The sequence below is a fragment of the Microcebus murinus genome, chromosome 8, assembly GCF_040939455.1.
Source record: "Microcebus murinus isolate Inina chromosome 8, M.murinus_Inina_mat1.0, whole genome shotgun sequence".
NCBI classification, from domain to species: domain Eukaryota; kingdom Metazoa; phylum Chordata; class Mammalia; order Primates; family Cheirogaleidae; genus Microcebus; species Microcebus murinus.
In genome coordinates this window covers 368,235-392,595 of record NC_134111.1, presented here as the reverse complement: position 1 = coordinate 392,595, position 24,361 = coordinate 368,235, and the positions used below count along the sequence as shown (strand labels likewise).

At 63.4% G+C, this 24,361-nt stretch overlaps 6 pseudogenes; all 6 read left to right on the top strand.

Annotated features, from left to right (window-relative positions):
* The first annotated feature begins 3,510 nt into the window (after positions 1 to 3,510).
* Positions 3,511 to 3,619, top strand: LOC142872715 (uncharacterized; annotated as a pseudogene).
* Positions 3,620 to 7,065: 3,446 nt separating this feature from the next.
* On the top strand, positions 7,066 to 7,174 carry LOC142872714 (uncharacterized; annotated as a pseudogene).
* Positions 7,175 to 10,628: 3,454 nt separating this feature from the next.
* Positions 10,629 to 10,737, top strand: LOC142872630 (uncharacterized; annotated as a pseudogene).
* Positions 10,738 to 14,198: 3,461 nt separating this feature from the next.
* Positions 14,199 to 14,307, top strand: LOC142872629 (uncharacterized; annotated as a pseudogene).
* A 3,458-nt stretch (positions 14,308 to 17,765) lies between these two features.
* Positions 17,766 to 17,874, top strand: LOC142872628 (uncharacterized; annotated as a pseudogene).
* Positions 17,875 to 21,339: 3,465 nt separating this feature from the next.
* On the top strand, positions 21,340 to 21,458 carry LOC142872591 (uncharacterized; annotated as a pseudogene).
* The last annotated feature ends 2,903 nt before the right edge of the window (positions 21,459 to 24,361 follow it).

Sequence of the window (24,361 nt, the reverse complement as noted above, 5' to 3'; positions counted from 1 at the left end):
TCTTCTTCTTCTTCTTTTTTTTTTTTTTTGCCTCTGGTTCTGTCGCGTTTCTGGGAGTGCGGGGGCGGCCCCGGGTGGGGGTGACCCCCACCCTCAGCGCCCGCCGCGGTGCCTGGCGCCCCAGCCCGCACTGTGGGGCCTCCTCTTGTCCCGAGCCGCGACACCGCCGCCACGCGGCAGCATGCGTGGCTTCTGGACTGTCAGGTCTCAGACCAAAGGTCTGCTCTGTGGGAACCGACACGCTGGAGGAAACCTTGAGAGTCTGAGAGGGGAGGGAGTTGCAGAAGAAGGCCAGGATGTCATTTTGAGGGAGTATGTGACCAGAACTCGTCCCGTTGCTTTTGGGGTTCTATGGGCTACACGCAGGAATCTTTGGTGGTGGCACCTGATGTTGGGGGATCCGGAGTCACACCCAGACCTGCTCCACAGGCCTCCTTTGACTTTTCTCTTCGGATTCATTATTTTTAAAAAGTGTCTCTTATCTCTAGTATTGCATTTTCTTTTCTCTCTCTTTTCAAGCAGATGATGGGAGTCCAAGTATTAAGGTGACATGTGTTGCCCGTGCCCCCCTACCCCCTGTGTTCTTATTCATTTACCTCTCATGTTGTTCCAGCGTATTGTGGGGGCACCAATGTTAAGGTCGGGTACATCGCCCTCTCCCCGCCTCCCCCCTCGGGTCAGAGCTTCAAGTGCGCCCATCCCCCAGTGGGTGCGCACCCACCCCGTTCCTAAGGGATGTGTATGCCCATCCCCTCCCCACGCCCGCCCGACACCCACCCGATGAAGGTGATTCCTCTGTGTCCACTTAGGTGTCCATCGGTTCGTACCCATTTGCCGGTGAGCGCGAGCACGTGGTGCTCGTGTGTCCATTCTTGGGATACCTGGCTTACTGGAACGGGTTCCAGCTCTGGCCAGGAGAACCACGAGAGGTGCCCTCTCACCGCTGTTCCTCACAGCCGAATAGCACTCCGTGGTGTCCACGCGCCACATTTTATTGACGCACTCGTGGGTCGATGGGCACTCGGGTCACTTCCAGGTCTTTGCGATTGTGACTTGTGCCCTGACTCTAACCCTAACCCTTACCCAGCCCGTCTCCTCCTCGGCCCCTGCCTGACTGACTCCTTCCCGCCCGGCCTGTCACCTGTCACCTGTCACCGTCCTCGGCCCCTGCCTGACGGGGCTCCTCCGTCGCCTGGGCCTTCCAAGGGCTTGGTGTGGACGCTGCTTCCCGGACGCCCTCCCAGGAACCGGGTAGCAGGGTGGCCGCAGCGTCTCGCGCAACCCAACCGTCCGCCTGCCGCCCTCGCTAAGTGGCCTGCGGGGGACGTGCTCCCGCTGTGCCGCGGGGGCCCAGCCTGGTGTCTTCTCTGAGGCCCCGCGGCTGCCACTCCCCGCAAGGGGGGAGCCGCGGAGGTGGGGACCGGCTCCTCATGGGGACGTACACCCAGCTCTCCACGTCGGATTCCGGGGCTCTCTGTCCTGCCAGAAGGCCCAGCTGGCCTGCGGGTCCTTAGAGTGGCAAAAACATCCGAAAACTGAGATTGAGGGTCCGGTGGGTGTCTGCACTTTTGTGCTGGGCACCCCAGGGAGGCCCGGGGGCTGGCTGGACAACGCGGTCTGCTGGGCTGGGGGGGGGGTTTGGAGGAGCAACTGATGCCCTTTGCACTTTGGGTAGCAAGTGTCTGAGGTGTCTCTGGGCCCTGCGCCATGTGGGGGCGGGGGCGGGGGCAGGGTGGGAGGAGGAGGAGGAGGAGGAGGAGGAGGAGGAGGAGGAGGAGGAGGAGGAGGAGGAGGAGGAGGCGGGAAGGGCCGTGGCCTGCAGTCGTGTTCCCCGGGGTGGCACAGCATGTGGCTTCTTCCACGGGCTGCTTGGCCTGGGCTCCCTGCACCTGGGCCTTTGGAGGACTGGCCCTGTGCTTGCCAACACTTCCTGCAGGGACCCAGAGCTGGGAGGTTGCATCTCTCAGCCCTGGGTCGGGCAGAGCCCCAGCGGGCCATGCCCACAACCTCTCTCAGCACGGGTCCCCCAGAAGGCTCCTTTGGGACCAGGATTCTCTTGCGGGTGACTCTTTAAGGTCTGGCCCCTGGATGGAGGGGCACCAGGAGTAGAGGAGCAGGAAGGGGAAGGGGGTGGCCATGCGAGGGGACACTTTCAGGCCAAGTCCCAGCTTCAGCCTGATCCTCCTAGGAACCCCGGGGTGGACATCACACCTCCTGGTTGCCCCGCTCTGAGACAAGGAGCCGGGCTTCGCATTCCCACAGCAGCCAGTCGTGGGCTGAGGACACCTGGGGCGTTGGGAACTCCCTGGCTTCTCCTTGGTTTAACATCTGGAGCTGCTTGGGAATTGTGCCGCCACACACACCCGAGTGCAGGTGTCTTCTGCACAGACTGCGGGCCTCGCTCTTCTGAATGCCGCTAGCTCGCCACCCACCCACGGGTGAACCTGGTCAGGGTGCTTTCTCTCAGGGGCAGACTCTGATCCGGGCGGGCTACCGGTGTGTCTCTGTTTGCTCCTTTCTTTCTTCCATTTCGGGAAAGGCTTCCCTACTGGGTGTGGAAATCTCCTATGCCTTTCCTCGCCTATTCTGTCAGCTTTCAAATTCTCTTTCAGTTGCCACCCTCACAGATGGATTAGGAAACTCTTTCCGGTGCACTCATTAGTGAAATGACCTCAATGACGCTGGAATCCAATATCTAATCGCCGATTGTTAGCGAGTCCACACGCCAGGGTGGTTGGGGTCCAATGCAGCCCCGGCCAGGCCCAGGCCCCTTGGACTGGGCCACAGGAGGACACAGAGGAGGGTCCCGGCCCCCACGGTAGCGTTGCCGGCAGTTCTCCAAGGGCTCGGGGGTTTTCCAGAGGGAGGAGATGGAGGGGACTGATTTCTTCAGCGCCCCACAAACCACGCCACCCCACCCCACCCATGGGACACATCCCGAGAGAGAGAGAGAGAGAGAGAGAGAGAGAGAGAGAGAGAGAGAGAGACGCCCCATACACTCGCTCCCCTCCCCCGTGCGCTGTGCCCCAGCCCTGGCCCGGGGGAACAGGCGGCCGCCCGGCCACAGGGTGGGGGGAGCAGCTGAAAGGGGTTGTGGGGGAGGGCGGCCCCTGGCTGGGGTCAAAGGGCGAGCGCCCCGCCCGCCCGTGCGCAGTCAGCGGCGCTGGGGGTGGGGGCGGGGAGGTGAAGGAGGCCAGGCGAGGAGAGGAGGGGGGCTGGAAGGTCTCCACCTTGGCGGGTCCAGCCGTGGAGGCGCATCTTGTGTGAGTGTGAGTGAGAGACTGAGTGTGAGTGTGTGTGTATAGAGAGACAGCCCCCAACCCCGGCCCGCCGCTCCCTGCCCGCCCCGCCTGTCACCCCCGTCCCTGGGAGCCCGCCGGACCCGGCCGGCGAACTCAACAGGCCCGGCCCGGCGCGGGTCAGCGCCGGCGCGGGGCCTGGGGCGGGAGGAGGCGGCGGGGAAGCGCAGAGAGGCTCCGCTTCTTGAGCGGGGCAGGGGCGCCCTCCGCCGTCCACGGCCACACCACCCCGAACGCGCCCGATCTCGGAAGCTAAGCAGGGTCGGGCCTGGTTAGAACTTGGATGGGAGACCGCCGGGGAATACCGGGTGCCGTAGGCTTCTTCTTCTTCTTCTTTTTTTTTTTTTGCCTCTGGTTCTGTCGCGTTTCTGGGAGTGCGGGGGCGGCCCCGGGTGGGGGTGACCCCCACCCTCAGCGCCCGCCGCGGTGCCTGGCGCCCCAGCCCGCACTGTGGGGCCTCCTCTTGTCCCGAGCCGCGACACCGCCGCCACGCGGCAGCATGCGTGGCTTCTGGACTGTCAGGTCTCAGACCAAAGGTCTGCTCTGTGGGAACCGACACGCTGGAGGAAACCTTGAGAGTCTGAGAGGGGAGGGAGTTGCAGAAGAAGGCCAGGATGTCATTTTGAGGGAGTATGTGACCAGAACTCGTCCCGTTGCTTTTGGGGTTTATGGGCTACACGCAGGAATCTTTGGTGGTGGCACCTGATGTTGGGGGATCCGGAGTCACACCCAGACCTGCTCCACAGGCCTCCTTTGACTTTTCTCTTCGGATTCATTATTTTTAAAAAGTGTCTCTTATCTCTAGTATTGCATTTTCTTTTCTCTCTCTTTTCAAGCAGATGATGGGAGTCCAAGTATTAAGGTGACATGTGTTGCCCGTGCCCCCCTACCCCCTGTGTTCTTATTCATTTACCTCTCATGTTGTTCCAGCGTATTGTGGGGGCACCAATGTTAAGGTCGGGTACATCGCCCTCTCCCCGCCACCCCTCTCGGGTCAGAGCTTCAAGTGCGCCCATCCCCCAGTGGGTGCGCACCCACCCCGTTCCTAAGGGATGTGTATGCCCATCCCCTCCCCACGCCCGCCCGACACCCACCCGATGAAGGTGATTCCTCTGTGTCCACTTAGGTGTCCATCGGTTCGTACCCATTTGCCGGTGAGCGCGAGCACGTGGTGCTCGTGTGTCCATTCTTGGGATACCTGGCTTACTGGAACGGGTTCCAGCTCTGGCCAGGAGAACCACGAGAGGTGCCCTCTCACCGCTGTTCCTCACAGCCGAATAGCACTCCGTGGTGTCCACGCGCCACATTTTATTGACGCACTCGTGGGTCGATGGGCACTCGGGTCACTTCCAGGTCTTTGCGATTGTGACTTGTGCCCTGACTCTAACCCTAACCCTTACCCAGCCCGTCTCCTCCTCGGCCCCTGCCTGACTGACTCCTTCCCGCCCGGCCTGTCACCTGTCACCTGTCACCGTCCTCGGCCCCTGCCTGACGGGGCTCCTCCGTCGCCTGGGCCTTCCAAGGGCTTGGTGTGGACGCTGCTTCCAGGACGCCCTCCCAGGAACCCGGTAGCAGGGTGGCCGCAGCGTCTCGCGCAACCCAACCGTCCGCCTGCCGCCCTCGCTAAGTGGCCTGCGGGGGACGTGCTCCCGCTGTGCCGCGGGGGCCCAGCCTGGTGTCTTCTCTGAGGCCCCGCGGCTGCCACTCCCCGCAAGGGGGGAGCCGCGGAGGTGGGGACCGGCTCCTCATGGGGACGTACACCCAGCTCTCCACGTCGGATTCCGGGGCTCTCTGTCCTGCCAGAAGGCCCAGCTGGCCTGCGGGTCCTTAGAGTGGCAAAAACATCCGAAAACTGAGATTGAGGGTCCGGTGGGTGTCTGCACTTTTGTGCTGGGCACCCCAGGGAGGCCCGGGGGCTGGCTGGACAACGCGGTCTGCTGGGCTGGGGGGGGGGTTTGGAGGAGCAACTGATGCCCTTTGCACTTTGGGTAGCAAGTGTCTGAGGTGTCTCTGGGCCCTGCGCCATGTGGGGGCGGGGGCGGGGGCAGGGTGGGAGGAGGAGGAGGAGGAGGAGGAGGAGGAGGAGGAGGAGGCGGGAAGGGCCGTGGCCTGCAGTCGTGTTCCCCGGGGTGGCACAGCATGTGGCTTCTTCCACGGGCTGCTTGGCCTGGGCTCCCTGCACCTGGGCCTTTGGAGGACTGGCCCTGTGCTTGCCAACACTTCCTGCAGGGACCCAGAGCTGGGAGGTTGCATCTCTCAGCCCTGGGTCGGGCAGAGCCCCAGCGGGCCATGCCCACAACCTCTCTCAGCACGGGTCCCCCAGAAGGCTCCTTTGGGACCAGGATTCTCTTGCGGGTGACTCTTTAAGGTCTGGCCCCTGGATGGAGGGGCACCAGGAGTAGAGGAGCAGGAAGGGGAAGGGGGTGGCCATGCGAGGGGACACTTTCAGGCCAAGTCCCAGCTTCAGCCTGATCCTCCTAGGAACCCCGGGGTGGACATCACACCTCCTGGTTGCCCCGCTCTGAGACAAGGAGCCGGGCTTCGCATTCCCACAGCAGCCAGTCGTGGGCTGAGGACACCTGGGGCGTTGGGAACTCCCTGGCTTCTCCTTGGTTTAACATCTGGAGCTGCTTGGGAATTGTGCCGCCACACACACCCGAGTGCAGGTGTCTTCTGCACAGACTGCGGGCCTCGCTCTTCTGAATGCCGCTAGCTCGCCACCCACCCACGGGTGAACCTGGTCAGGGTGCTTTCTCTCAGGGGCAGACTCTGATCCGGGCGGGCTACCGGTGTGTCTCTGTTTGCTCCTTTCTTTCTTCCATTTCGGGAAAGGCTTCCCTACTGGGTGTGGAAATCTCCTATGCCTTTCCTCGCCTATTCTGTCAGCTTTCAAATTCTCTTTCAGTTGCCACCTTCACAGATGGATTAGGAAACTCTTTCCGGTGCACTCATTAGTGAAATGACCTCAATGACGCTGGAATCCAATATCTAATCGCCGATTGTTAGCGAGTCCACACGCCAGGGTGGTTGGGGGGCAATGCAGCCCCGGCCAGGCCCAGGCCCCTTGGACTGGGCCACAGGAGGACACAGAGGAGGGTCCCGGCCCCCACGAAGCGGTGCCGGCAGTTCTCCAAGGGCTCGGGGGTTTTCCAGAGGGAGGAGATGGAGGGGACTGATTTCTTCAGCGCCCCACAAACCACGCCACCCCACCCCACCCATGGGACACATCCCGAGAGAGAGAGACGCCCCATACACTCGCTCCCCTCCCCCGTGCGCTGTGCCCCAGCCCTGGCCCGGGGGAACAGGCGGCCGCCCGGCCACAGGGTGGGGGGAGCAGCTGAAAGGGGTTGTGGGGGAGGGCGGCCCCTGGCTGGGGTCAAAGGGCGAGCGCCCCGCCCGCCCGTGCGCAGTCAGCGGCGCTGGGGGTGGGGGCGGGGAGGTGAAGGAGGCCAGGCGAGGAGAGGAGGGGGGCTGGAAGGTCTCCACCTTGGCGGGTCCAGCCGTGGAGGCGCATCTTGTGTGAGTGTGAGTGAGAGACTGAGTGTGAGTGTGTGTGTATAGAGAGACAGCCCCCAACCCCGGCCCGCCGCTCCCTGCCCGCCCCGCCTGTCACCCCCGTCCCTGGGAGCCCGCCGGACCCGGCCGGCGAACTCAACAGGCCCGGCCCGGCGCGGGTCAGCGCCGGCGCGGGGCCTGGGGCGGGAGGAGGCGGCGGGGAAGCGCAGAGAGGCTCCGCTTCTTGAGCGGGGCAGGGGCGCCCTCCGCCGTCCACGGCCACACCACCCCGAACGCGCCCGATCTCGGAAGCTAAGCAGGGTCGGGCCTGGTTAGAACTTGGATGGGAGACCGCCGGGGAATACCGGGTGCCGTAGGCTTCTTCTTCTTCTTCTTTTTTTTTTTTTTGCCTCTGGTTCTGTCGCGTTTCTGGGAGTGCGGGGGCGGCCCCGGGTGGGGGTGACCCCCACCCTCAGCGCCCGCCGCGGTGCCTGGCGCCCCAGCCCGCACTGTGGGGCCTCCTCTTGTCCCGAGCCGCGACACCGCCGCCACGCGGCAGCATGCGTGGCTTCTGGACTGTCAGGTCTCAGACCAAAGGTCTGCTCTGTGGGAACCGACACGCTGGAGGAAACCTTGAGAGTCTGAGAGGGGAGGGAGTTGCAGAAGAAGGCCAGGATGTCATTTTGAGGGAGTATGTGACCAGAACTCGTCCCGTTGCTTTTGGGGTTCTATGGGCTACACGCAGGAATCTTTGGTGGTGGCACCTGATGTTGGGGGATCCGGAGTCACACCCAGACCTGCTCCACAGGCCTCCTTTGACTTTTCTCTTCGGATTCATTATTTTTAAAAAGTGTCTCTTATCTCTAGTATTGCATTTTCTTTTCTCTCTCTTTTCAAGCAGATGATGGGAGTCCAAGTATTAAGGTGACATGTGTTGCCCGTGCCCCCCTACCCCCTGTGTTCTTATTCATTTACCTCTCATGTTGTTCCAGCGTATTGTGGGGGCACCAATGTTAAGGTCGGGTACATCGCCCTCTCCCCGCCTCCCCCCTCGGGTCAGAGCTTCAAGTGCGCCCATCCCCCAGTGGGTGCGCACCCACCCCGTTCCTAAGGGATGTGTATGCCCATCCCCTCCCCACGCCCGCCCGACACCCACCCGATGAAGGTGATTCCTCTGTGTCCACTTAGGTGTCCATCGGTTCGTACCCATTTGCCGGTGAGCGCGAGCACGTGGTGCTCGTGTGTCCATTCTTGGGATACCTGGCTTACTGGAACGGGTTCCAGCTCTGGCCAGGAGAACCACGAGAGGTGCCCTCTCACCGCTGTTCCTCACAGCCGAATAGCACTCCGTGGTGTCCACGCGCCACATTTTATTGACGCACTCGTGGGTCGATGGGCACTCGGGTCACTTCCAGGTCTTTGCGATTGTGACTTGTGCCCTGACTCTAACCCTAACCCTTACCCAGCCCGTCTCCTCCTCGGCCCCTGCCTGACTGACTCCTTCCCGCCCGGCCTGTCACCTGTCACCTGTCACCGTCCTCGGCCCCTGCCTGACGGGGCTCCTCCGTCGCCTGGGCCTTCCAAGGGCTTGGTGTGGACGCTGCTTCCAGGACGCCCTCCCAGGAACCCGGTAGCAGGGTGGCCGCAGCGTCTCGCGCAACCCAACCGTCCGCCTGCCGCCCTCGCTAAGTGGCCTGCGGGGGACGTGCTCCCGCTGTGCCGCGGGGGCCCAGCCTGGTGTCTTCTCTGAGGCCCCGCGGCTGCCACTCCTCGCAAGGGGGGAGCCGCGGAGGTGGGGACCGGCTCCTCATGGGGACGTACACCCAGCTCTCCACGTCGGATTCCGGGGCTCTCTGTCCTGCCAGAAGGCCCAGCTGGCCTGCGGGTCCTTAGAGTGGCAAAAACATCCGAAAACTGAGATTGAGGGTCCGGTGGGTGTCTGCACTTTTGTGCTGGGCACCCCAGGGAGGCCCGGGGGCTGGCTGGACAACGCGGTCTGCTGGGCTGGGGGGGGGGTTTGGAGGAGCAACTGATGCCCTTTGCACTTTGGGTAGCAAGTGTCTGAGGTGTCTCTGGGCCCTGCGCCATGTGGGGGCGGGGGCGGGGGCAGGGTGGGAGGAGGAGGAGGAGGAGGAGGAGGAGGAGGAGGAGGAGGAGGCGGGAAGGGCCGTGGCCTGCAGTCGTGTTCCCCGGGGTGGCACAGCATGTGGCTTCTTCCACGGGCTGCTTGGCCTGGGCTCCCTGCACCTGGGCCTTTGGAGGACTGGCCCTGTGCTTGCCAACACTTCCTGCAGGGACCCAGAGCTGGGAGGTTGCATCTCTCAGCCCTGGGTCGGGCAGAGCCCCAGCGGGCCATGCCCACAACCTCTCTCAGCACGGGTCCCCCAGAAGGCTCCTTTGGGACCAGGATTCTCTTGCGGGTGACTCTTTAAGGTCTGGCCCCTGGATGGAGGGGCACCAGGAGTAGAGGAGCAGGAAGGGGAAGGGGGTGGCCATGCGAGGGGACACTTTCAGGCCAAGTCCCAGCTTCAGCCTGATCCTCCTAGGAACCCCGGGGTGGACATCACACCTCCTGGTTGCCCCGCTCTGAGACAAGGAGCCGGGCTTCGCATTCCCACAGCAGCCAGTCGTGGGCTGAGGACACCTGGGGCGTTGGGAACTCCCTGGCTTCTCCTTGGTTTAACATCTGGAGCTGCTTGGGAATTGTGCCGCCACACACACCCGAGTGCAGGTGTCTTCTGCACAGACTGCGGGCCTCGCTCTTCTGAATGCCGCTAGCTCGCCACCCACCCACGGGTGAACCTGGTCAGGGTGCTTTCTCTCAGGGGCAGACTCTGATCCGGGCGGGCTACCGGTGTGTCTCTGTTTGCTCCTTTCTTTCTTCCATTTCGGGAAAGGCTTCCCTACTGGGTGTGGAAATCTCCTATGCCTTTCCTCGCCTATTCTGTCAGCTTTCAAATTCTCTTTCAGTTGCCACCCTCACAGATGGATTAGGAAACTCTTTCCGGTGCACTCATTAGTGAAATGACCTCAATGACGCTGGAATCCAATATCTAATCGCCGATTGTTAGCGAGTCCACACGCCAGGGTGGTCGGGGTCCAATGCAGCCCCGGCCAGGCCCAGGCCCCTTGGACTGGGCCACAGGAGGACACAGAGGAGGGTCCCGGCCCCCACGAAGCGGTGCCGGCAGTTCTCCAAGGGCTCGGGGGTTTTCCAGAGGGAGGAGATGGAGGGGACTGATTTCTTCAGCGCCCCACAAACCACGCCACCCCACCCCACCCATGGGACACATCCCGAGAGAGAGAGAGACGCCCCATACACTCGCTCCCCTCCCCCCGTGCGCTGTGCCCCAGCCCTGGCCCGGGGGAACAGGCGGCCGCCCGGCCACAGGGTGGGGGGAGCAGCTGAAAGGGGTTGTGGGGGAGGGCGGCCCCTGGCTGGGGTCAAAGGGCGAGCGCCCCGCCCGCCCGTGCGCAGTCAGCGGCGCTGGGGGTGGGGGCGGGGAGGTGAAGGAGGGAAGGCGAGGAGAGGAGGGGGGCTGGAAGGTCTCCACCTTGGCGGGTCCAGCCGTGGAGGCGCATCTTGTGTGAGTGTGAGTGAGCGACTGAGTGTGAGTGTGTGTGTATAGAGAGACAGCCCCCAACCCCGGCCCGCCGCTCCCTGCCCGCCCCGCCTGTCACCCCCGTCCCTGGGAGCCCGCCGGACCCGGCCGGCGAACTCAACAGGACCGGCCCGGCGCGGGTCAGCGCCGGCGCGGGGCCTGGGGCGGGAGGAGGCGGCGGGGAAGCGCAGAGAGGCTCCGCTTCTTGAGCGGGGCAGGGGCGCCCTCCGCCGTCCACGGCCACACCACCCCGAACGCGCCCGATCTCGGAAGCTAAGCAGGGTCGGGCCTGGTTAGAACTTGGATGGGAGACCGCCCGGGAATACCGGGTGCCGTAGGCTTCTTCTTCTTCTTCTTTTTTTTTTTTTGCCTCTGGTTCTGTCGCGTTTCTGGGAGTGCGGGGGCGGCCCCGGGTGGGGGTGACCCCCACCCTCAGCGCCCGCCGCGGTGCCTGGCGCCCCAGCCCGCACTGTGGGGCCTCCTCTTGTCCCGAGCCGCGACACCGCCGCCACGCGGCAGCATGCGTGGCTTCTGGACTGTCAGGTCTCAGACCAAAGGTCTGCTCTGTGGGAACCGACACGCTGGAGGAAACCTTGAGAGTCTGAGAGGGGAGGGAGTTGCAGAAGAAGGCCAGGATGTCATTTTGAGGGAGTATGTGACCAGAACTCGTCCCGTTGCTTTTGGGGTTTATGGGCTACACGCAGGAATCTTTGGTGGTGGCACCTGATGTTGGGGGATCCGGAGTCACACCCAGACCTGCTCCACAGGCCTCCTTTGACTTTTCTCTTCGGATTCATTATTTTTAAAAAGTGTCTCTTATCTCTAGTATTGCATTTTCTTTTCTCTCTCTTTTCAAGCAGATGATGGGAGTCCAAGTATTAAGGTGACATGTGTTGCCCGTGCCCCCCTACCCCCTGTGTTCTTATTCATTTACCTCTCATGTTGTTCCAGCGTATTGTGGGGGCACCAATGTTAAGGTCGGGTACATCGCCCTCTCCCCGCCACCCCTCTCGGGTCAGAGCTTCAAGTGCGCCCATCCCCCAGTGGGTGCGCACCCACCCCGTTCCTAAGGGATGTGTATGCCCATCCCCTCCCCACGCCCGCCCGACACCCACCCGATGAAGGTGATTCCTCTGTGTCCACTTAGGTGTCCATCGGTTCGTACCCATTTGCCGGTGAGCGCGAGCACGTGGTGCTCGTGTGTCCATTCTTGGGATACCTGGCTTACTGGAACGGGTTCCAGCTCTGGCCAGGAGAACCACGAGAGGTGCCCTCTCACCGCTGTTCCTCACAGCCGAATAGCACTCCGTGGTGTCCACGCGCCACATTTTATTGACGCACTCGTGGGTCGATGGGCACTCGGGTCACTTCCAGGTCTTTGCGATTGTGACTTGTGCCCTGACTCTAACCCTAACCCTTACCCAGCCCGTCTCCTCCTCGGCCCCTGCCTGACTGACTCCTTCCCGCCCGGCCTGTCACCTGTCACCTGTCACCGTCCTCGGCCCCTGCCTGACGGGGCTCCTCCGTCGCCTGGGCCTTCCAAGGGCTTGGTGTGGACGCTGCTTCCAGGACGCCCTCCCAGGAACCCGGTAGCAGGGTGGCCGCAGCGTCTCGCGCAACCCAACCGTCCGCCTGCCGCCCTCGCTAAGTGGCCTGCGGGGGACGTGCTCCCGCTGTGCCGCGGGGGCCCAGCCTGGTGTCTTCTCTGAGGCCCCGCGGCTGCCACTCCCCGCAAGGGGGGAGCCGCGGAGGTGGGGACCGGCTCCTCATGGGGACGTACACCCAGCTCTCCACGTCGGATTCCGGGGCTCTCTGTCCTGCCAGAAGGCCCAGCTGGCCTGCGGGTCCTTAGAGTGGCAAAAACATCCGAAAACTGAGATTGAGGGTCCGGTGGGTGTCTGCACTTTTGTGCTGGGCACCCCAGGGAGGCCCGGGGGCTGGCTGGACAACGCGGTCTGCTGGGCTGGGGGGGGGGTTTGGAGGAGCAACTGATGCCCTTTGCACTTTGGGTAGCAAGTGTCTGAGGTGTCTCTGGGCCCTGCGCCATGTGGGGGCGGGGGCGGGGGCAGGGTGGGAGGAGGAGGAGGAGGAGGAGGAGGAGGAGGAGGAGGAGGAGGAGGAGGAGGCGGGAAGGGCCGTGGCCTGCAGTCGTGTTCCCCGGGGTGGCACAGCATGTGGCTTCTTCCACGGGCTGCTTGGCCTGGGCTCCCTGCACCTGGGCCTTTGGAGGACTGGCCCTGTGCTTGCCAACACTTCCTGCAGGGACCCAGAGCTGGGAGGTTGCATCTCTCAGCCCTGGGTCGGGCAGAGCCCCAGCGGGCCATGCCCACAACCTCTCTCAGCACGGGTCCCCCAGAAGGCTCCTTTGGGACCAGGATTCTCTTGCGGGTGACTCTTTAAGGTCTGGCCCCTGGATGGAGGGGCACCAGGAGTAGAGGAGCAGGAAGGGGAAGGGGGTGGCCATGCGAGGGGACACTTTCAGGCCAAGTCCCAGCTTCAGCCTGATCCTCCTAGGAACCCCGGGGTGGACATCACACCTCCTGGTTGCCCCGCTCTGAGACAAGGAGCCGGGCTTCGCATTCCCACAGCAGCCAGTCGTGGGCTGAGGACACCTGGGGCGTTGGGAACTCCCTGGCTTCTCCTTGGTTTAACATCTGGAGCTGCTTGGGAATTGTGCCGCCACACACACCCGAGTGCAGGTGTCTTCTGCACAGACTGCGGGCCTCGCTCTTCTGAATGCCGCTAGCTCGCCACCCACCCACGGGTGAACCTGGTCAGGGTGCTTTCTCTCAGGGGCAGACTCTGATCCGGGCGGGCTACCGGTGTGTCTCTGTTTGCTCCTTTCTTTCTTCCATTTCGGGAAAGGCTTCCCTACTGGGTGTGGAAATCTCCTATGCCTTTCCTCGCCTATTCTGTCAGCTTTCAAATTCTCTTTCAGTTGCCACCCTCACAGATGGATTAGGAAACTCTTTCCGGTGCACTCATTAGTGAAATGACCTCAATGACGCTGGAATCCAATATCTAATCGCCGATTGTTAGCGAGTCCACACGCCAGGGTGGTCGGGGTCCAATGCAGCCCCGGCCAGGCCCAGGCCCCTTGGACTGGGCCACAGGAGGACACAGAGGAGGGTCCCGGCCCCCACGAAGCGGTGCCGGCAGTTCTCCAAGGGCTCGGGGGTTTTCCAGAGGGAGGAGATGGAGGGGACTGATTTCTTCAGCGCCCCACAAACCACGCCACCCCACCCCACCCATGGGACACATCCCGAGAGAGAGAGAGACGCCCCATACACTCGCTCCCCTCCCCCCGTGCGCTGTGCCCCAGCCCTGGCCCGGGGGAACAGGCGGCCGCCCGGCCACAGGGTGGGGGGAGCAGCTGAAAGGGGTTGTGGGGGAGGGCGGCCCCTGGCTGGGGTCAAAGGGCGAGCGCCCCGCCCGCCCGTGCGCAGTCAGCGGCGCTGGGGGTGGGGGCGGGGAGGTGAAGGAGGGAAGGCGAGGAGAGGAGGGGGGCTGGAAGGTCTCCACCTTGGCGGGTCCAGCCGTGGAGGCGCATCTTGTGTGAGTGTGAGTGAGCGACTGAGTGTGAGTGTGTGTGTATAGAGAGACAGCCCCCAACCCCGGCCCGCCGCTCCCTGCCCGCCCCGCCTGTCACCCCCGTCCCTGGGAGCCCGCCGGACCCGGCCGGCGAACTCAACAGGACCGGCCCGGCGCGGGTCAGCGCCGGCGCGGGGCCTGGGGCGGGAGGAGGTGGCGGGGAAGCGCAGAGAGGCTCCGCTTCTTGAGCGGGGCAGGGGCGCCCTCCGCCGTCCACGGCCACACCACCCCGAACGCGCCCGATCTCGGAAGCTAAGCAGGGTCGGGCCTGGTTAGAACTTGGATGGGAGACCGCCCGGGAATACCGGGTGCCGTAGGCTTCTTCTTCTTCTTTTTTTTTTTTTGCCTCTGGTTCTGTCGCGTTTCTGGGAGTGCGGGGGCGGCCCCGGGTGGGGGTGACCCCCACCCTCAGCGCCCGCCGCGGTGCCTGGCGCCCCAGCCCGCACTGTGGGGCCTCCTCTTGTCCCGAGCCGCGACACCGCCGCCACGCGGCAGCATGCGTGGCTTCTGGACTGTCAGGTCTCAGACCAAAGGTCTGCTCTGTGGGAACCGACACGCTGGAGGAAACCTTGAGAGTCTGAGAGGGGAGGGAGTTGCAGAAGAAGGCCAGGATGTCATTTTGAGGGAGTATGTGACCAGAACTCGTCCCGTTGCTTTTGGGGTTTATGGGCTACACGCAGGAATCTTTGGTGGTGGCACCTGATGTTGGGGGATCCGGAGTCACACCCAGACCTGCTCCACAGGCCTCCTTTGACTTTTCTCTTCGGATTCATTATTTTTAAAAAGTGTCTCTTATCTCTAGTATTGCATTTTCTTTTCTCTCTCTTTTCAAGCAGATGATGGGAGTCCAAGTATTAAGGTGACATGTGTTGCCCGTGCCCCCCTACCCCCTGTGTTCTTATTCATTTACCTCTCATGTTGTTCCAGCGTATTGTGGGGGCACCAATGTTAAGGTCGGGTACATCGCCCTCTCCCCGCCACCCCTCTCGGGTCAGAGCTTCAAGTGCGCCCATCCCCCAGTGGGTGCGCACCCACCCCGTTCCTAAGGGATGTGTATGCCCATCCCCTCCCCACGCCCGCCCGACACCCACCCGATGAAGGTGATTCCTCTGTGTCCACTTAGGTGTCCATCGGTTCGTACCCATTTGCCGGTGAGCGCGAGCACGTGGTGCTCGTGTGTCCATTCTTGGGATACCTGGCTTACTGGAACGGGTTCCAGCTCTGGCCAGGAGAACCACGAGAGGTGCCCTCTCACCGCTGTTCCTCACAGCCGAATAGCACTCCGTGGTGTCCACGCGCCACATTTTATTGACGCACTCGTGGGTCGATGGGCACTCGGGTCACTTCCAGGTCTTTGCGATTGTGACTTGTGCCCTGACTCTAACCCTAACCCTTACCCAGCCCGTCTCCTCCTCGGCCCCTGCCTGACTGACTCCTTCCCGCCCGGCCTGTCACCTGTCACCTGTCACCGTCCTCGGCCCCTGCCTGACGGGGCTCCTCCGTCGCCTGGGCCTTCCAAGGGCTTGGTGTGGACGCTGCTTCCAGGACGCCCTCCCAGGAACCCGGTAGCAGGGTGGCCGCAGCGTCTCGCGCAACCCAACCGTCCGCCTGCCGCCCTCGCTAAGTGGCCTGCGGGGGACGTGCTCCCGCTGTGCCGCGGGGGCCCAGCCTGGTGTCTTCTCTGAGGCCCCGCGGCTGCCACTCCCCGCAAGGGGGGAGCCGCGGAGGTGGGGACCGGCTCCTCATGGGGACGTACACCCAGCTCTCCACGTCGGATTCCGGGGCTCTCTGTCCTGCCAGAAGGCCCAGCTGGCCTGCGGGTCCTTAGAGTGGCAAAAACATCCGAAAACTGAGATTGAGGGTCCGGTGGGTGTCTGCACTTTTGTGCTGGGCACCCCAGGGAGGCCCGGGGGCTGGCTGGACAACGCGGTCTGCTGGGCTGGGGGGGGGGTTTGGAGGAGCAACTGATGCCCTTTGCACTTTGGGTAGCAAGTGTCTGAGGTGTCTCTGGGCCCTGCGCCATGTGGGGGCGGGGGCGGGGGCAGGGTGGGAGGAGGAGGAGGAGGAGGAGGAGGAGGAGGAGGAGGAGGAGGAGGAGGAGGCGGGAAGGGCCGTGGCCTGCAGTCGTGTTCCCCGGGGTGGCACAGCATGTGGCTTCTTCCACGGGCTGCTTGGCCTGGGCTCCCTGCACCTGGGCCTTTGGAGGACTGGCCCTGTGCTTGCCAACACTTCCTGCAGGGACCCAGAGCTGGGAGGTTGCATCTCTCAGCCCTGGGTCGGGCAGAGCCCCAGCGGGCCATGCCCACAACCTCTCTCAGCACGGGTCCCCCAGAAGGCTCCTTTGGGACCAGGATTCTCTTGCGGGTGACTCTTTAAGGTCTGGCCCCTGGATGGAGGGGCACCAGGAGTAGAGGAGCAGGAAGGGGAAGGGGGTGGCCATGCGAGGGGACACTTTCAGGCCAAGTCCCAGCTTCAGCCTGATCCTCCTAGGAACCCCGGGGTGGACATCACACCTCCTGGTTGCCCCGCTCTGAGACAAGGAGCCGGGCTTCGCATTCCCACAGCAGCCAGTCGTGGGCTGAGGACACCTGGGGCGTTGGGAACTCCCTGGCTTCTCCTTGGTTTAACATCTGGAGCTGCTTGGGAATTGTGCCGCCACACACACCCGAGTGCAGGTGTCTTCTGCACAGACTGCGGGCCTCGCTCTTCTGAATGCCGCTAGCTCGCCACCCACCCACGGGTGAACCTGGTCAGGGTGCTTTCTCTCAGGGGCAGACTCTGATCCGGGCGGGCTACCGGTGTGTCTCTGTTTGCTCCTTTCTTTCTTCCATTTCGGGAAAGGCTTCCCTACTGGGTGTGGAAATCTCCTATGCCTTTCCTCGCCTATTCTGTCAGCTTTCAAATTCTCTTTCAGTTGCCACCCTCACAGATGGATTAGGAAACTCTTTCCGGTGCACTCATTAGTGAAATGACCTCAATGACGCTGGAATCCAATATCTAATCGCCGATTGTTAGCGAGTCCACACGCCAGGGTGGTCGGGGTCCAATGCAGCCCCGGCCAGGCCCAGGCCCCTTGGACTGGGCCACAGGAGGACACAGAGGAGGGTCCCGGCCCCCACGAAGCGGTGCCGGCAGTTCTCCAAGGGCTCGGGGGTTTTCCAGAGGGAGGAGATGGAGGGGACTGATTTCTTCAGCGCCCCACAAACCACGCCACCCCACCCCACCCATGGGACACATCCCGAGAGAGAGAGAGACGCCCCATACACTCGCTCCCCTCCCCCCGTGCGCTGTGCCCCAGCCCTGGCCCGGGGGAACAGGCGGCCGCCCTACCACAGGGTGGGGGGAGCAGCTGAAAGGGGTTGTGGGGGAGGGCGGCCCCTGGCTGGGGTCAAAGGGCGAGCGCCCCGCCCGCCCGTGCGCAGTCAGCGGCGCTGGGGGTGGGGGCGGGGAGGTGAAGGAGGCCAGGCGAGGAGAGGAGGGGGGCTGGAAGGTCTCCACCTTGGCGGGTCCAGCCGTGGAGGCGCATCTTGTGTGAGTGTGAGTGAGAGACTGAGTGTGAGTGTGTGTGTATAGAGAGACAGCCCCCAACCCCGGCCCGCCGCTCCCTGCCCGCCCCGCCTGTCACCCCCGTCCCTGGGAGCCCGCCGGACCCGGCCGGCGAACTCAACAGGCCCGGCCCGGCGCGGGTCAGCGCCGGCGCGGGGCCTGGGGCGGGAGGAGGCGGCGGGGAAGCGCAGAGAGGCTCCGCTTCTTGAGCGGGGCAGGGGCGCCCTCCGCCGTCCACGGCCACACCACCCCGAACGCGCCCGATCTCGGAAGCTAAGCAGGGTCGGGCCTGGTTAGAACTTGGATGGGAGACCGCCCGGGAATACCGGGTGCCGTAGGCTTCTTCTTCTTCTTCTTTTTTTTTTTTTGCCTCTGGTTCTGTCGCGTTTCTGGGAGTGCGGGGGCGGCCCCGGGTGGGGGTGACCCCCACCCTCAGCGCCCGCCGCGGTGCCTGGCGCCCCAGCCCGCACTGTGGGGCCTCCTCTTGTCCCGAGCCGCGACACCGCCGCCACGCGGCAGCATGCGTGGCTTCTGGACTGTCAGGTCTCAGACCAAAGGTCTGCTCTGTGGGAACCGACACGCTGGAGGAAACCTTGAGAGTCTGAGAGGGGAGGGAGTTGCAGAAGAAGGCCAGGATGTCATTTTGAGGGAGTATGTGACCAGAACTCGTCCCGTTGCTTTTGGGGTTCTATGGGCTACACGCAGGAATCTTTGGTGGTGGCACCTGATGTTGGGGTATCCGGAGTCACACCCAGACCTGCTCCACAGGCCTCCTTTGACTTTTCTCTTCGGATTCATTATTTTTAAAAAGTGTCTCTTATCTCTAGTATTGCATTTTCTTTTCTCTCTCTTTTCAAGCAGATGATGGGAGTCCAAGTATTAAGGTGACATGTGTTGCCCGTGCCCCCCTACCCCCTGTGTTCTTATTCATTTACCTCTCATGTTGTTCCAGCGTATTGTGGGGGCACCAATGTTAAGGTCGGGTACATCGCCCTCTCCCCGCCTCCCCCCTCGGGTCAGAGCTTCAAGTGCGCCCATCCCCCAGTGGGTGCGCACCCACCCCGTTCCTAAGGGATGTGTATGCCCATCCCCTCCCCACGCCCGCCCGACACCCACCCGATGAAGGTGATTCCTCTGTGTCCACTTAGGTGTCCATCGGTTCGTACCCATTTGCCGGTGAGCGCGAGCACGTGGTGCTCGTGTGTCCATTCTTGGGATACCTGGCTTACTGGAACGGGTTCCAGCTCTGGCCAGGAGAACCACGAGAGGTGCCCTCTCACCGCTGTTCCTCACAGCCGAATAGCACTCCGTGGTGTCCACGCGCCACATTTTATTGACGCACTCGTGGGTCGATGGGCACTCGGGTCACTTCCAGGTCTTTGCGATTGTGACTTGTGCCCTGACTCTAACCCTAACCCTTACCCAGCCCGTCTCCTCCTCGGCCCCTGCCTGACTGACTCCTTCCCGCCCGGCCTGTCACCTGTCACCTGTCACCGTCCTCGGCCCCTGCCTGACGGGGCTCCTCCGTCGCCTGGGCCTTCCAAGGGCTTGGTGTGGACGCTGCTTCCAGGACGCCCTCCCAGGAACCCGGTAGCAGGGTGGCCGCAGCGTCTCGCGCAACCCAACCGTCCGCCTGCCGCCCTCGCTAAGTGGCCTGCGGGGGACGTGCTCCCGCTGTGCCGCGGGGGCCCAGCCTGGTGTCTTCTCTGAGGCCCCGCGGCTGCCACTCCCCGCAAGGGGGGAGCCGCGGAGGTGGGGACCGGCTCCTCATGGGGACGTACACCCAGCTCTCCACGTCGGATTCCGGGGCTCTCTGTCCTGCCAGAAGGCCCAGCTGGCCTGCGGGTCCTTAGAGTGGCAAAAACATCCGAAAACTGAGATTGAGGGTCCGGTGGGTGTCTGCACTTTTGTGCTGGGCACCCCAGGGAGGCCCGGGGGCTGGCTGGACAACGCGGTCTGCTGGGCTGGGGGGGGGGGTTTGGAGGAGCAACTGATGCCCTTTGCACTTTGGGTAGCAAGTGTCTGAGGTGTCTCTGGGCCCTGCGCCATGTGGGGGCGGGGGCGGGGGCAGGGTGGGAGGAGGAGGAGGAGGAGGAGGAGGAGGAGGAGGCGGGAAGGGCCGTGGCCTGCAGTCGTGTTCCCCGGGGTGGCACAGCATGTGGCTTCTTCCACGGGCTGCTTGGCCTGGGCTCCCTGCACCTGGGCCTTTGGAGGACTGGCCCTGTGCTTGCCAACACTTCCTGCAGGGACCCAGAGCTGGGAGGTTGCATCTCTCAGCCCTGGGTCGGGCAGAGCCCCAGCGGGCCATGCCCACAACCTCTCTCAGCACGGGTCCCCCAGAAGGCTCCTTTGGGACCAGGATTCTCTTGCGGGTGACTCTTTAAGGTCTGGCCCCTGGATGGAGGGGCACCAGGAGTAGAGGAGCAGGAAGGGGAAGGGGGTGGCCATGCGAGGGGACACTTTCAGGCCAAGTCCCAGCTTCAGCCTGATCCTCCTAGGAACCCCGGGGTGGACATCACACCTCCTGGTTGCCCCGCTCTGAGACAAGGAGCCGGGCTTCGCATTCCCACAGCAGCCAGTCGTGGGCTGAGGACACCTGGGGCGTTGGGAACTCCCTGGCTTCTCCTTGGTTTAACATCTGGAGCTGCTTGGGAATTGTGCCGCCACACACACCCGAGTGCAGGTGTCTTCTGCACAGACTGCGGGCCTCGCTCTTCTGAATGCCGCTAGCTCGCCACCCACCCACGGGTGAACCTGGTCAGGGTGCTTTCTCTCAGGGGCAGACTCTGATCCGGGCGGGCTACCGGTGTGTCTCTGTTTGCTCCTTTCTTTCTTCCATTTCGGGAAAGGCTTCCCTACTGGGTGTGGAAATCTCCTATGCCTTTCCTCGCCTATTCTGTCAGCTTTCAAATTCTCTTTCAGTTGCCACCCTCACAGATGGATTAGGAAACTCTTTCCGGTGCACTCATTAGTGAAATGACCTCAATGACGCTGGAATCCAATATCTAATCGCCGATTGTTAGCGAGTCCACACGCCAGGGTGGTTGGGGTCCAATGCAGCCCCGGCCAGGCCCAGGCCCCTTGGACTGGGCCACAGGAGGACACAGAGGAGGGTCCCGGCCCCCACGGTAGCGTTGCCGGCAGTTCTCCAAGGGCTCGGGGGTTTTCCAGAGGGAGGAGATGGAGGGGACTGATTTCTTCAGCGCCCCACAAACCACGCCACCCCACCCCACCCATGGGACACATCCCGAGAGAGAGAGAGAGAGAGAGAGAGAGAGAGAGACGCCCCATACACTCGCTCCCCTCCCCCGTGCGCTGTGCCCCAGCCCTGGCCCGGGGGAACAGGCGGCCGCCCGGCCACAGGGTGGGGGGAGCAGCTGAAAGGGGTTGTGGGGGAGGGCGGCCCCTGGCTGGGGTCAAAGGGCGAGCGCCCCGCCCGCCCGTGCGCAGTCAGCGGCGCTGGGGGTGGGGGCGGGGAGGTGAAGGAGGCCAGGCGAGGAGAGGAGGGGGGCTGGAAGGTCTCCACCTTGGCGGGTCCAGCCGTGGAGGCGCATCTTGTGTGAGTGTGAGTGAGAGACTGAGTGTGAGTGTGTGTGTATAGAGAGACAGCCCCCAACCCCGGCCCGCCGCTCCCTGCCCGCCCCGCCTGTCACCCCCGTCCCTGGGAGCCCGCCGGACCCGGCCGGCGAACTCAACAGGCCCGGCCCGGCGCGGGTCAGCGCCGGCGCGGGGCCTGGGGCGGGAGGAGGCGGCGGGGAAGCGCAGAGAGGCTCCGCTTCTTGAGCGGGGCAGGGGCGCCCTCCGCCGTCCACGGCCACACCACCCCGAACGCGCCCGATCCCGTCTGGTCTCGGAAGCTAAGCAGGGTCGGGCCTGGTTAGAACTTGGATGGGAGACCGCCCGGGAATACCGGGTGCCGTAGGCTTCTTCTTCTTCTTCTTTTTTTTTTTTGCCTCTGGTTCTGTCGCGTTTCTGGGAGTGCGGGGGCGGCCCCGGGTGGGGGTGACCCCCACCCTCAGCGCCCGCCGCGGTGCCTGGCGCCCCAGCCCGCACTGTGGGGCCTCCTCTTGTCCCGAGCCGCGACACCGCCGCCACGCGGCAGCATGCGTGGCTTCTGGACTGTCAGGTCTCAGACCAAAGGTCTGCTCTGTGGGAACCGACACGCTGGAGGAAACCTTGAGAGTCTGAGAGGGGAGGGAGTTGCAGAAGAAGGCCAGGATGTCATTTTGAGGGAGTATGTGACCAGAACTCGTCCCGTTGCTTTTGGGGTTCTATGGGCTACACGCAGGAATCTTTGGTGGTGGCACCTGATGTTGGGGGATCCGGAGTCACACCCAGACCTGCTCCACAGGCCTCCTTTGACTTTTCTCTTCGGATTCATTATTTTTAAAAAGTGTCTCTTATCTCTAGTATTGCATTTTCTTTTCTCTCTCTTTTCAAGCAGATGATGGGAGTCCAAGTATTAAGGTGACATGTGTTGCCCGTGCCCCCCTACCCCCTGTGTTCTTATTCATTTACCTCTCATGTTGTTCCAGCGTATTGTGGGGGCACCAATGTTAAGGTCGGGTACATCGCCCTCTCCCCGCCTCCCCCCTCGGGTCAGAGCTTCAAGTGCGCCCATCCCCCAGTGGGTGCGCACCCACCCCGTTCCTAAGGGATGTGTATGCCCATCCCCTCCCCACGCCCGCCCGACACCCACCCGATGAAGGTGATTCCTCTGTGTCCACTTAGGTGTCCATCGGTTCGTACCCATTTGCCGGTGAGCGCGAGCACGTGGTGCTCGTGTGTCCATTCTTGGGATACCTGGCTTACTGGAACGGGTTCCAGCTCTGGCCAGGAGAACCACGAGAGGTGCCCTCTCACCGCTGTTCCTCACAGCCGAATAGCACTCCGTGGTGTCCACGCGCCACATTTTATTGACGCACTCGTGGGTCGATGGGCACTCGGGTCACTTCCAGGTCTTTGCGATTGTGACTTGTGCCCTGACTCTAACCCTAACCCTTACCCAGCCCGTCTCCTCCTCGGCCCCTGCCTGACTGACTCCTTCCCGCCCGGCCTGTCACCTGTCACCTGTCACCGTCCTCGGCCCCTGCCTGACGGGGCTCCTCCGTCGCCTGGGCCTTCCAAGGGCTTGGTGTGGACGCTGCTTCCAGGACGCCCTCCCAGGAACCCGGTAGCAGGGTGGCCGCAGCGTCTCGCGCAACCCAACCGTCCGCCTGCCGCCCTCGCTAAGTGGCCTGCGGGGGACGTGCTCCCGCTGTGCCGCGGGGGCCCAGCCTGGTGTCTTCTCTGAGGCCCCGCGGCTGCCACTCCCCGCAAGGGGGGAGCCGCGGAGGTGGGGACCGGCTCCTCATGGGGACGTACACCCAGCTCTCCACGTCGGATTCCGGGGCTCTCTGTCCTGCCAGAAGGCCCAGCTGGCCTGCGGGTCCTTAGAGTGGCAAAAACATCCGAAAACTGAGATTGAGGGTCCGGTGGGTGTCTGCACTTTTGTGCTGGGCACCCCAGGGAGGCCCGGGGGCTGGCTGGACAACGCGGTCTGCTGGGCTGGGGGGGGGGTTTGGAGGAGCAACTGATGCCCTTTGCACTTTGGGTAGCAAGTGTCTGAGGTGTCTCTGGGCCCTGCGCCATGTGGGGGCGGGGGCGGGGGCAGGGTGGGAGGAGGAGGAGGAGGAGGAGGAGGAGGAGGAGGAGGAGGAGGAGGCGGGAAGGGCCGTGGCCTGCAGTCGTGTTCCCCGGGGTGGCACAGCATGTGGCTTCTTCCACGGGCTGCTTGGCCTGGGCTCCCTGCACCTGGGCCTTTGGAGGACTGGCCCTGTGCTTGCCAACACTTCCTGCAGGGACCCAGAGCTGGGAGGTTGCATCTCTCAGCCCTGGGTCGGGCAGAGCCCCAGCGGGCCATGCCCACAACCTCTCTCAGCACGGGTCCCCCAGAAGGCTCCTTTGGGACCAGGATTCTCTTGCGGGTGACTCTTTAAGGTCTGGCCCCTGGATGGAGGGGCACCAGGAGTAGAGGAGCAGGAAGGGGAAGGGGGTGGCCATGCGAGGGGACACTTTCAGGCCAAGTCCCAGCTTCAGCCTGATCCTCCTAGGAACCCCGGGGTGGACATCACACCTCCTGGTTGCCCCGCTCTGAGACAAGGAGCCGGGCTTCGCATTCCCACAGCAGCCAGTCGTGGGCTGAGGACACCTGGGGCGTTGGGAACTCCCTGGCTTCTCCTTGGTTTAACATCTGGAGCTGCTTGGGAATTGTGCCGCCACACACACCCGAGTGCAGGTGTCTTCTGCACAGACTGCGGGCCTCGCTCTTCTGAATGCCGCTAGCTCGCCACCCACCCACGGGTGAACCTGGTCAGGGTGCTTTCTCTCAGGGGCAGACTCTGATCCGGGCGGGCTACCGGTGTGTCTCTGTTTGCTCCTTTCTTTCTTCCATTTCGGGAAAGGCTTCCCTACTGGGTGTGGAAATCTCCTATGCCTTTCCTCGCCTATTCTGTCAGCTTTCAAATTCTCTTTCAGTTGCCACCCTCACAGATGGATTAGGAAACTCTTTCCGGTGCACTCATTAGTGAAATGACCTCAATGACGCTGGAATCCAATATCTAATCGCCGATTGTTAGCGAGTCCACACGCCAGGGTGGTCGGGGTCCAATGCAGCCCCGGCCAGGCCCAGGCCCCTTGGACTGGGCCACAGGAGGACACAGAGGAGGGTCCCGGCCCCCACGAAGCGGTGCCGGCAGTTCTCCAAGGGCTCGGGGGTTTTCCAGAGGGAGGAGATGGAGGGGACTGATTTCTTCAGCGCCCCACAAACCACGCCACCCCACCCCACCC